Here is a 12500-nt window from a genome sequence, read left to right as displayed (position 1 = left end):
ATAATGACCATATAACGAACCAAATCATCATCTATTTTCCCCTCCATTTTATTTATCTACTTTTTTTGGCGCCTTTTTCTTTCCCGCGCGGCAAATACGCATAGATGGCGCCACCGCTTCCCTCGAGAGCCGCCATCTTGTCTCCCTTACTTCATCACCTTGACATTTCATCAGCATTACCCTTATCTATCCATCATCTCCCATCACCCTTACATCCCAAGGGCGTTAGGGTGGGTATTGATTGTCCGTCTGGGTTCCTCTATCCCTCCCCTCTCCCCTCCCCTCTCCTCCCTCCGATCTCCTCTCTATTCCATATATTTAGCGGTTCTCTCTACTCCCCCCCCTTTCCTGTTTCCTTTTCCCCTCCTTATGCTTCTCTTGCTTCTTCCTCTTAATTCTCTTCCTCTCCCTCTCCCCTCCAACTCTCCTCTTCTCCCTCTCCCCTCTAACCCTCCTCCTCCCCTCTCCCTCTCCTTCCCTCCCCCTCTCCCTTCCAATCCCCCTCCCTCTCCCCTCTCTTCTCACCAACCCTCCTCCTCCTCCTCCCCTCTCGCCCCTCCTCCCATCTCCCCTCTCTCCCCTCCAACCCCTCTCTCCCTTCTCTCCCCACCAACCTTCCTTTCATCTCCCTCCCTCCCCTCTTCCCCCTCTCCTCCCCTCTCCCCTCTCTTACCTCCAACCCTCATCTCCTCTCCCTCCCTCTTCCCCCTCTCCTCCTCCTCCCCTCTCTCGCCTCCAACCCTCATCTCCTCTCACTCTCCCCTCTCCTCCAACCCCTCTCTCCCTGCTCTCTCCACCAACCTTCCTCCATCTCCCCTCCTCCTCTCCTCTCCCCTCATCTCCCCTCCAACCCTCATCTCCCCTCACTCTCCCCATCGACTCCCCTCACCCCTCACTCGGCAGTCTCAAGAGAGTGGTTACGGATTTGTTTGATGGACCAGAATCTGAGGGGAAATCGGAGAACATTAGGGTGAGAATTCGGTTTGCGGGGGGGGGGAGGGGAGGGGGGCTTATAGGGGGAGGTGGGGGAAGGAGGGGAAAGGGGGGAGGGTGGGTAATTGCTGTGGTTTTATTTGCGTGCGGCGGGGGTGTGGGGGTGGGGGTGAGGGAAGGATGAGGGTTGTATGAGTGGGGGAGTGAGGGGAGGGGGAGGTGAGTGTATGGGATGGGAAGGGGGAGGCGGAGGAATTCGTGTGTGTGTGTGTGTGCGTGTGTGTGTGTGTGTGTGTGTGTGTGTGTGTGTGTGTGTGTGTGTGTGTGTGTGTGTGTGTGTGTGTGTGTGTGTGTGTGTGTGTGTGTGTGCGTGTGCGTCCGTCCGTGCTTGCGTACGTGTGCGTGCGTCCGTACGTGCGTGTGTGCGTCCGTACGTGCGTGCGTGCGTCAATGCGTGCGTGCATGCGTATGTGCGTGTACATGTGTCTGCTCCCCAAAACCTAAACAACACTGAATCTTCACAAATCACAAATTACATCATAATATAACATACTCAACTAACAGATTTCTCTCAATGCAAACAGTCGTCTTTAATTCACATAAGATCGTACATCAGATTTAATAGTAACTCCTATAAGTGAAATCAATGAAAGTGAAGTGAAAGTGCATAAGTGTTTATAAGTAGCTTCGTGTGTTGCGGTCGGTTACGCAGCGATCTCTGTCTTGGTGTGAATGCAAGTCGTTGAGAAAAACCGGTGTGTGGTGTGTTTTTGTTTGTGTTTGTTTGTTTGTTTACTTGTTTTTTGTTTAGTTCTCTGTTTTTTTTTTGTTTTTTTTTTCTTTGTGATACGTTTTTATCTTTCTTAGTCTTTTGAGTTCTCTCTATCTGTCTGGTTAGATCTATCTCATTGTTTCCCCCTCTCTTCTCTTCTCTCTTCTCATTCTCTCTCTCTCTCTCCTTCTTACTCTTCTTCTACTTCTTCTTATAACCCCCCCTCTCTCTCTATCTCTCTTTGGGTATGTGTGTAAGAGTGTTTAATTTTCTCTTCTCACACTCTCCTTCTCTCTCTCTCTCTCTCTCTCTCTCTCTCTCTCACACACACACACACACACACACACATATGCACAAACACACACACGCACACACGCACTCACGCACACGCACACACACACACACACACAAACCAAACACACACACATACACACACACAAACCCAAACACACACAAACCCAAACACACACACACACACACACAAACCCAAACACACACACACACACTCAAACACAAACCCAAACACACACACACAAACCCAAACACACACACGCACACACACACACGCACACAAACACAAACACACACATATACACACGTGCACACAACCACAAACACACACACACACACACACACAAACTCAGACACACGCACACACCCACAAACCCAAACACACACAAACTCAGACACACGCACACACCCACAAACCCAAACACACACAAACCCAGACACACGCACACACACACAAACCCAAACACACACACACACAAACCCAAACACACACACAAAACACACACAAACACACACACAAACCCAAACACACACACACACAAACCCAAACACACACACAAAACACACATAAACCCATACACACATACACTCACACACACACACACACACACACACACACAAACCCAAACACACACAAAACACACACAAACCCAAACACACAAAAAACACACACAAACCCAAACACACAAAACACACACAAACCCAAACAAACAAACAAACACACAAACCCATACACACATACACTCACACACACACACACACACACACACACACACACAAACCCAACCACACGCACACACAAACCCAAACAAGACACACAAACCCAAACAAACACAACAACAACAACACACACAAACCCAAACACACACACACACACAAACCCAAACACACACAAACCCAAACACACACACAACACACACACACACACACAAACCCAAACACACACACAAACCCAAACACACACAAACCCAAACACACACACAAACCCAAACACACACAAACCCAAACACACACACAAACCCAAACACACACACACACACACACACACACACACACACACTTACCCAAACACACAAACACACACACACACACACAAACCCAAACACACACAAACCCAAACACACACAAACCCAAACACACACACACACACACACAAACCCAAACACACACACCCACAAGCCCAAACCCAAACACACAAACAAACACACACACAGTCGATGTATCATCAACGTGAAGACACAGACACGTGGGGAGATCGCTTCGAGTTTCATAAATAAATCACAATGTATTTCCGAGCGAGCGAGAGGCCGTGTATCACCCCCAACCCCCACCTCCCAACCCCCTCCTCCCCCTCTCCCCCTCGGCTTCCCCTTACTCCTCTCCCTAACTCCTCCCCCTTTCCCTCCCTTCCCCTTGGCCTCTCTCACCCCCTCCCCTCCCTATCTCCCTTTGCTCTCCCTTGTCCCTCCCCTCCCCCCTCCCCCTCCTCACATCCATAAACATGAGTGCTGAAACGCCCTTTCCTCTCCTCCCCCTCCCTCTTCCCCTCTTCCCCTCTCGTACCTCTTCCTCCTTATCCTCCTCTCTCTCTCTCTTACTCACTCTCTCTCTCTCTCTCTCTCTCTCTCTCTCTCTCTCTCTCTCTCTCTCTCTCTCTCTCTCTCTCTCTCTCTCTCTCTCTCTCTCTCTCTTTCTTTCTTTCTTTTTTCTTTCTTTCTTTCTTTCTCTTTCTCTCTCTCTCCCTCTCTCTCTTCCCCATCCCTTCCTCTTCTTTTCAGTTCCCATCCCTATCCCCTCCCCACGACCCTTACCTATCCTTTCCACCTCACACCTCTCCCCTCCTCCCTTCCACCCCCTGCCCTCTCCCATCTCCCCATCCCTACCCTCCATCCTCCACCCCCATCCCTTAACATCCCCCTCCCCTATCCCTCTCCCCATCCACCCTCCATCCTCCATCCCCATCCTCTTCCATCCCATCCTCCCCCACCCTCTATCCCTCCCATCCTCCCCCTCCCTCCTATCCCATCCCATCCTCCCCCTCCACCCTCCACCCTCCACCCCCATCCCCTCCCACCCCTCCCACCCATTTGCAAACAGACGAGTGTTTCGCGCGCCCCGTGTTGAAATCCCCCCCTCCCCTCCCCCCCTCCCCCCACCCCCACCCCACCCCCTCCGCCGCCGAAAACACCCTATAGTCTATAATAAACGAAAGAGGATCGGGATCCCACTCTCCCGGGGGTATTGAATCCGGGGGGGGGGGGGGGGGGGAGGCGATCGAGGAGGCCCCGGTCATCAGGTCGAGAGGGACCTCGTTCGCGGACTGACAAGATGGCGGCGAGGAGGGGGGGAGGTGGGAGGGGGAGGAGGGGAGAAGGGAAGGGAGTGGGGAAGGGGAGGGGAGAAGAATGGAGAGGTATGGGGAGGGGATGAGTGAAGAGGGGAAGGGAGGGGGAAGAAGGGTAGGGAAGGGAGGGGGATGGTGAAGAGGGTGTGGAGAGGGAAGGGGAGGGGGATCAGGAGAGGGAGGGGATGGGGAAGGGAGAAGAGGGTTGCGAAGGGAGGGAAGGGGAGCGAGGGAGATAGGGAGTGGAGGATAAAGGTGAGAAGAGCAAGGGGGAAGGGGGAAAGGGACGCAGGAAGGGAGGAGGGAAGGAGGGGAGAAGGGGAGGAGGGGGTGACACTTTCGTCCAGGTGTCATAAGGGGATACAGTCTTCCACGGTTGGCACTGTGGAGGGGGTACGTTTGGCACTTGTTGTGGGAGGAAGAGGAGGAAGAGGAGGAAGAGGAAAATAAGAGGATGAAGAGGAAAAGAAGGAAGAGGAGGAGGGAGGAAAAGAAGAGGAAGAGAAGGAAGAGGAGGAAGAAAAGAAGGAAGAGGAAGAGATGAAAAAGACGAGGAGGAGAAAGGAGGAAGAGGAGGAAAAGGGGGTTGTTAGGGGAGGGAGAGAGGAGGAGGAGGAGGAAGAAGAGATGGAAGAAGAAGAGGAGGAGGAGGAGGAAGAAGAGATGGAGGAAGAGGAGGAGGAGAACGAAATATAGAAAGCAGAACAGAAAAAAGAAACAGAAGATAGGTAAAATACGAGGAAAAAGAGAGAAAACTCAGAAGAAAAGTAGAAAAAAGGAAGAAAAAGGAAGAGGGAAAGGAAAATAAAGAAGGGATGAAGACGGAGAAAAGAAGAGAAAATAGGGAAAATTATAAGAAAAGAGAAAAGAAGAGGAGGAGAAAGGAGAAACTATGAAAGTAGGGAATAGAAGAGAAAATATGGGTGGGAAGTGGGAAAGGGGAGGGGGAAGTTGAGAGGGAGAGATTTGCAGGAGAGGATTGGGGAAGGTGCAGCGGAGGAGGGAGGGGGAGGGGGAGGGGGAAAGGGATTGGGGAAGGAAGAGGGGGATTGTGTTTGCTGCCATATGGGGAAGGGGAGAAAAAGAAGGGGGTGTTGGGGAAGGTGTGGCGGGGTTAGGAGAGGGAGGGAGGAGGAGGAGGAGAAAGGGAAAGAGTAGGTGGTAGCGGGAAGGGAGGAAGGAGAGGGGAGGGAGGCATGGGGAAGATGTAACGGGGGAGGGAGAGAGGGAGGGAGGGTTGGGGAAGGTGTAGCGAAGGAGTGAGGGGAGAGGGGAAGGGAAGGCTGGGGAAGATAAAGCGAGGGAGGGAGGAGAGAGAGGGAGGGAAAGTTGGGGAAAATACAGCAGGGAGAGAGGGAAAGGGAGAGAGGATAGGGGAAGATTGGGGAAATATAGCGAGGATAAGGGAGAAGGAGAAGGAGGAGGGGGAAGGCTGGGGAAGATACAGCGAGGAGAGAGGGAGATGGAGAAAAGGGGAGGAAAGGTTGGGGAAGATACACCAGCGGGAGGGTCCAGAGAGGGGAGAGAGGGAGAGGCCAGAGAGGGGAGAGAGGGAGGGCCAGAGAGGGGAGAGAGAGGAGGGCCAGAGGAAGGGAGAGAGGGAGGGCCAGAGAGGGGAGAGAGGGAGGGGGCCAGAGAGGGGGAGAGAGGGAGGGGCCAGAGAGGGGAGAGAGGGAGGGTCAGAGAGGGCCAGGGAGGGCCAGAGGGGAGAGAGGAAGGGCCAGAGAGGGGAGAGAGGGAGGGCCAGAGAGGGGAGAGAGGGAGGGCCAGAGAGGGGAGAGAGGGAGGGCCAGAGAGGGGAGAGAGGGAGGGCCAGAGAGGGGAGAGAGGGAGGGCCAGAGAGGGGAGAGAGGGAGGGCCAGAGAGGAGAGAGGGAGGGGGCCAGAGAGGGGGAGAGAGGGAGGGCCTAGAGAGGGAGAGAGGGAGGGCCAGAGAGGGAGAGAGGGAGGAGGGCCAGAGAGAGGGAGAGAGAGGGAGGGCCATGAGAGGGGAGAGAGGGTAGGTAGAGAGGGGAGAGAGGGAGGGCCAGAGAGGGGAGAGAGGGAGGGCCAGAGAGGGGAGAGAGGGAGGGCCAGAGAGGGGAGAGAGGGAGGGCCAGAGAGGGGCAAGATCTGCCTTGGTGCCAGAGTGATTGTGTTTGCTGCCATATGGACCATGGAATTACGAATTTAGGCAGCTAACATTTGATTTTCCATTAGGGTCCTGGCGCGCGCGATACTCGACCTTATGACCCCCCGCCATAAGGGTCGATTCCCATTACGCGCGCACGGAGCTAGGGGGTGTATGGCAGCCGTTTTTAGCGTAAGGGAAATATGGGAGTTAATGGTTATTGGATAATGGACACTTTATATGAGCCTACTTTATGAATAGTGATTGACTTTGGCCAAACTGACAGGGTGAAGAGATGAGAAATTATTATATATGTTTTTTTTTTCCTTTTTCCTTTTTTATCACTTTTCCTGTTATTAGTTTCGGTTTGATCCGTTATGTGTTATGCTGTTTGTCTCCTGTTCTTCTCCCCTCTCTCTTTCTTTCTCTTTTATCTCCCCTTTTCCCCTCTTCTTTCTGATTCTAACTCCTACTTTATCTTCTTTCTCTTTTTGTCTCACTCTCTTCTCTTTCTTTTTCCTTCTTTCTTCTTGTTTCTTTTCTTTCACTCCCTACTCTCTAGCACTCTTTTTTCTCTCTAACTTCTCTCTTGCTTCTTTTCCTCTCTTCTCTTCACATGTCATTATCTTATTTTTTCCCCTTTTCCCTTTTTGTTCTTCAATTTCTCCACCTCCCTTTTCCCTCCCTTCCCTTCTATTTCTTCCCCAATTCGTCCCTCCTCTTTTCTCCCCATATCTTCCCCTTCCCCCCTCCCTCCTCCCCCTCCCCCTCTGTCCCTCGCCCCCCTTCCCCTCTTTCTTATTCTCAAACTCCCTCCCTCTTTCCTTCACTTCTCACTCCCCCTTTCCCCCTCCCCCTACCCCACCTTTCTCTACTCAAGTCTCCTTTCTTTCCTCTCTCTCTCTTCTACTCTTCTCTCCTCCTCTCCCTTCCCTCCTCCCTAACTTCTCTCTCTCCTTCTTCACTCTCCCTCCTCTCCCCTCCTCCTCCTCTCCTCTCCCCTCTTCTTCCTCTCTTCCCTCTCCCTCTCCTCCACATCTCCTCCCTCCTCCCTCTTCTCCCCTCCACCTACCTCTTCCCTCCTCTGCTCCTCCCTCCTCTCCCCTCCTCTCCCCTCCTCCCTCCCCTCCCCTCTCCTCTCTCCTCCCCCCTCCCACATCTCCCCCTTCCCCCCACCTCCCTCCTCCCTCCCCTCTCCTCTCCCCTCCTCCTCCCTCCCCTCTCCCCTCTCCTTACACCGTGTTAAATTAATGAGCTTGCGTTAATGTTTGAATTATGTGGAGTTGGTCCCACTTAGCGAGACTTCTCCACTTATGGGAGTCTAAGTTTTGTCGTTAATAAAGGGAGGAGTTGGAATTAATGAAGGAGAAGGGGGTGGGGGGGAGGAGTGGAGGGGGAGGGAGGGGGGAGGGGAGTGGGGGAGAGGAAAGGGGGGAGGGGTGGGATAGGAGATGGGGAAAGGGAAATGGAGGAATGATGGAAGGGGAAGAGGAAGAGGGAGGAGAAGGCAGGGGAGGGTAGGAAAAAGGGAGAGAAAAGGAAGGAGGGAATAGTGAGGAAAAGAGGATAAGAAGAATGGGAAATAAGGAAAAAAACAAGAGAAAATAGGGGAAAAAAGGAGAGGAAAATAAGAAGGATGGATGCAGAAGCCGAAGAAGAGAGAAGGAGAGAAGAAGTAAGAGGGAAGGGAGGGGAATGGAGAGAAGGAGAAAGGAAGGAGGGGGACACGAAATATCGAATATCTAAATATCTAAAAAAAAAATTTAGAGTGTAACTATATTATTTTCTTATTTTATCATTAGATCTTTCTTTCCTTGTACACAATTCTAATTTAGTTTGCGGTAAATGAATGAATACCGAAAAAAAACTGTATATAGATGTAAAACACATATTCATGCCTTACACATGTGACACAATATTTGAATGTATGTATGTCATGTATGTAAAAGTATGTACGTATATATGTATGCATATATATCATAAATATATAGCTCTTTCTAAATACCTAATTATCGATCTTTCTACCTGTATATCGATCTATATATCTACCTATCTAGATCGATCTATCTACCTACCTAGATCGATCTATCTACCTACCTAGATCGATCTATCTACCTATCTAGATCGACCTATCCATCTACCTTTCTATCTACACACCATTTCAGTCGTAGATTGTCCTCGTCAGAAACATAACCATATAAGGAAAATCGGAAGCAGGACTTCACCCTTCACTTCACGTTCTTCAAGAAGTAATCCCACGTTCAAAAAATTTCTCACCATGAACAGGCATCGCCCCAGTATCAGGTTCAGTGCAAAGGGGAACTAAGTCACCCAATTACCTACTTTAAGCGCCCTTAATTACAAGGCGAAATGTCCCGCTTCTGCACCGCCGTTTACCGCTGGCCAACCTTCACGGGATAAATTTCATTAAAAGCCGTATCACACTAACAACTTTTATTATTATTATCTTATTATTATTTTTTTATATTTATTATTATTATTATTATCATTTTTTTTTGCGTTTCCGTCTGATTTTGGGATTTTTTTTTGGCAAATATCGCATGTCATTAGCCGTTTCCTCATGGCTGATTACCGTCTTTATCTTGTGCTACGGAGGTTCTATATAAATAAAATGTTTCTTTATTGACAAATTAGATAGAAACAGTTTATGTAAACAGGAGTTAATGATTATGTTTCTTAAAAGAACGTGATATGTACGAGAACGCACGTGTGATTCCCAGGACCTCACTCGGTGGTGCCATGTCTTGTTTTATGGGTACTATTTTTGTTGCTTTGGTAGTGTGGTTAGGTCAGTCCATTTACACTCGAAAAATTCACACGAAACGGAAAAAAAACGGAAAAGGTGGTAGTGTGATAGGACCGTAAGTAATACACTACATAACTACTAAATCAACTGTATTCGGACTTAACCTAATTGGGCTCTGAACATCTGTACCGCTTAGATATTCAAGAATGAAATACCTCTACCCCCCCCCCCCCCTCCGCGAACTACTTGAAACGAATTATTAACCTGGCATTGTATTCTTTAAATTTGAAATTTCTTAAGCTCAAAAAATGACCATTGAAGACGGCATACCCGCCTCATCTAAAGAAATAAAGTATATCAAACTACCTTACCTTGGAGTGATAATCTCAATAAGTTTGAAACCATACTTCAGCACTCGCAAACAAGTAAAAGTACTGAAAGACTCATTCACATAAATAAAGCTTAATTTTGTATTCCCAAAGTCACCCCCCCCCCGTAAGCACTTACCTCAGAAAGGACGCACCACCCATAGAAATACGTTCTCACATTCTTTAATTATTTCCTTATACAAGCCGTAGTTCCAAGTATGATGAATCCACCTCTCGTTTAAACACCGTATTTCAAAACATATGGCTATGTCTATAAGATCTGACTTTCCTCCCAATAAACCAGTTTTCTATACAATTCAACACTAGTCACAAACACAATATCATCCGTACACTTAGAACTTAGAAAGACTTTAAAAAAATTCAATCTACTCCCAACAGATCTGACCTTGTTTCAGGATCCTTGTACATGCAAAATGCGCCTTTAGAGGTCATTAACAATGCTCTTAACAGCCATTCAACTCCACACAAGCTAGTCACCGAACAAGCTGTTCTGCTAACATAGGTTTGCTTCCCTCGTGACTATCATGTTTTTGTGTGTGTTTTTTTCCTTCTATATTAGTTGTTTGCGTGTGCTCGTGCGTGTGTTTGTCATTTCATGTTTAGATTCTACTCTGTACAGGTGAAGCATTAAGATGTTTAATTATACTTATATATATTTTTGTAACATTCGTCCTCATGAAGGGTTAACAACAAAGTTTGATATCAATTTTGGTAACTGATATTAATTCTGATAACTATTGATAAACTTATGCCATTTATTCAATTTCGCACACTGATTTTACTCTTTGTCTCCTACAGATCACTGAAGATGGAGCGAAAGACACGAAAACTTATTAAAAGCCTTTTATTTGATGATGCAGATAAAAAAAATAAAATATAAATAAACAAATAAAAAAAAACTAAATTAAACTAAAAATAGATAACAATCATCTCTCATCGTCTTGACTATTCAGTTATTCATTTTTATTTTTTAATATTCGCGGAGGCAAGAACAGGGCAGCACGCGGTCGTTTCCTCGGGGTCATTGGGATCGGCGTTCTCAGGGCAAAGGTCACTTGTGCGTGTCCGCCGAAGGAAAGACCTTGGTAGGTTTTGGAAGCAACGAATCTCCCTTTCCTTCGACATATCTATGTATATGTGTGTGTATATATGGGTGTGATTGTATGTATATGTACATACATGTGTGTCTGTGTGCGTGTATATATATATATATACATATATATATATATATATATATATATATATATATATATATATAAAGTGTGTATGTATGAATGTATATATATACATATATACACACAGATATATATAAATATAAATCTATGTATATGTATATATATATAGAGAGAAATACACACACACACACACACACACACACACGCACGCACGCACGCACGCACACACACACACACACACACACACACACACACACACACACACACACACACACACACACACACACACACACACACTCACATACACACACATATATATATATATATATATATATATATATATATATATATGTATATATATATATATATATATATATATATATATATATATATATATATATATTCACTCCTAAGTGAGTGAAGCCAGAAGCGGTCATGTCATGATTAAATTCCGAAGTGGCAACACCTCGGCAGTGTTGCCATACTTCGCCAAATGAGGCCGACTTCCTCAAGACGCTCGATGTGTCTCTCATACCTAGATATTTAATCCATTTGAAAGATCGATAATTATACCTTAGAAAATGATTTATCAAACCACTCGGGTAGTGATAATGATAGAGGTGGTGTTACGTTTAGTCAACATGAAGCTGGTCATAGACTGTGCTGAAAATGTGGTTATAACTCACAGTCTGATTATATATATTGCATAAAGAGGTTGTAATGATAGATGTGGATTGAGTAGCATAAATCAGAACCAATTTCGAGATCGGGAAAATGATGATGATGATAATAAATTAAGCTTCATCTCCGAAGTCGATAAAAACAAATATATGTACGGAGAGAAAGCGGGGGCATTAGCACGTTATACTTACTAACCACAATGCCTGGTGGGGACATCACGCCTTGGTACTTAACGAACATATTTAATAATCCCGCCAAAATAAAAGAAAAAAGAAAAATTCTAGGCGAATTCGAACGCAACAGAAAACGGGAGTCTCGATAGAAAACGACGTCCTTCCCGCTAACCGTCGGGGAGGGGAAGGCGGGAGAGAGAGAGAGAGAGAGAGAGAGAAAAGAAAAAAAATGAGTTCACACAACCCTTAAAAAATGCATTAGGTGACTTTTAATGATGGCTTAATACGCGGCCATAACTGCCGTCTCACATGAAATAATTACACGAGATAGATTCATCGCCATCAACGCGCAGCCATTAATCATAATTCACCTGTCATCACAGGGTGTCACCGGCCAGGATCTCCATTATACGAAACGATACTTATTTTTACCTCGATGAGTACAGTGTCACCTGGATAATTCTGCCTCGCTAATGGTGCTACTTTGAAGGAACAATGGGACGAGGAAAGAGAAGAATGGCGTCGTGACAAATGTATTGAAATCTGATTATCCTGAAAAATGACGGGGGCCATAATGGGAAGAGAGAGACACGGAAAGAAAACGGAGAAAATAATTGCTCTTTTCTTTTCCGAGTCGAAAAAATGCGAGTTTTGGGTTTGGTCGTGAGGATTTTCTTGTAAGTTTGTGTTTTTTGTATTTGATGTCTGGATTATTATACTATCACGTACACACAACTGAAATGTACACGTACACATACTTACATACAAATAGACACGTATGCCCTCTGTACAAAAACGCACACAAAATTCCCGAAATACACTTACACATACGTATACCTCATCCCCTGTAACTCTCTCTCTCTCTC

Source organism: Penaeus vannamei, chromosome 38, assembly GCF_042767895.1.
Source record: "Penaeus vannamei isolate JL-2024 chromosome 38, ASM4276789v1, whole genome shotgun sequence".
Lineage (NCBI taxonomy): Eukaryota > Metazoa > Arthropoda > Malacostraca > Decapoda > Penaeidae > Penaeus > Penaeus vannamei.
Note: the sequence above shows the minus strand (reverse complement) of the source record.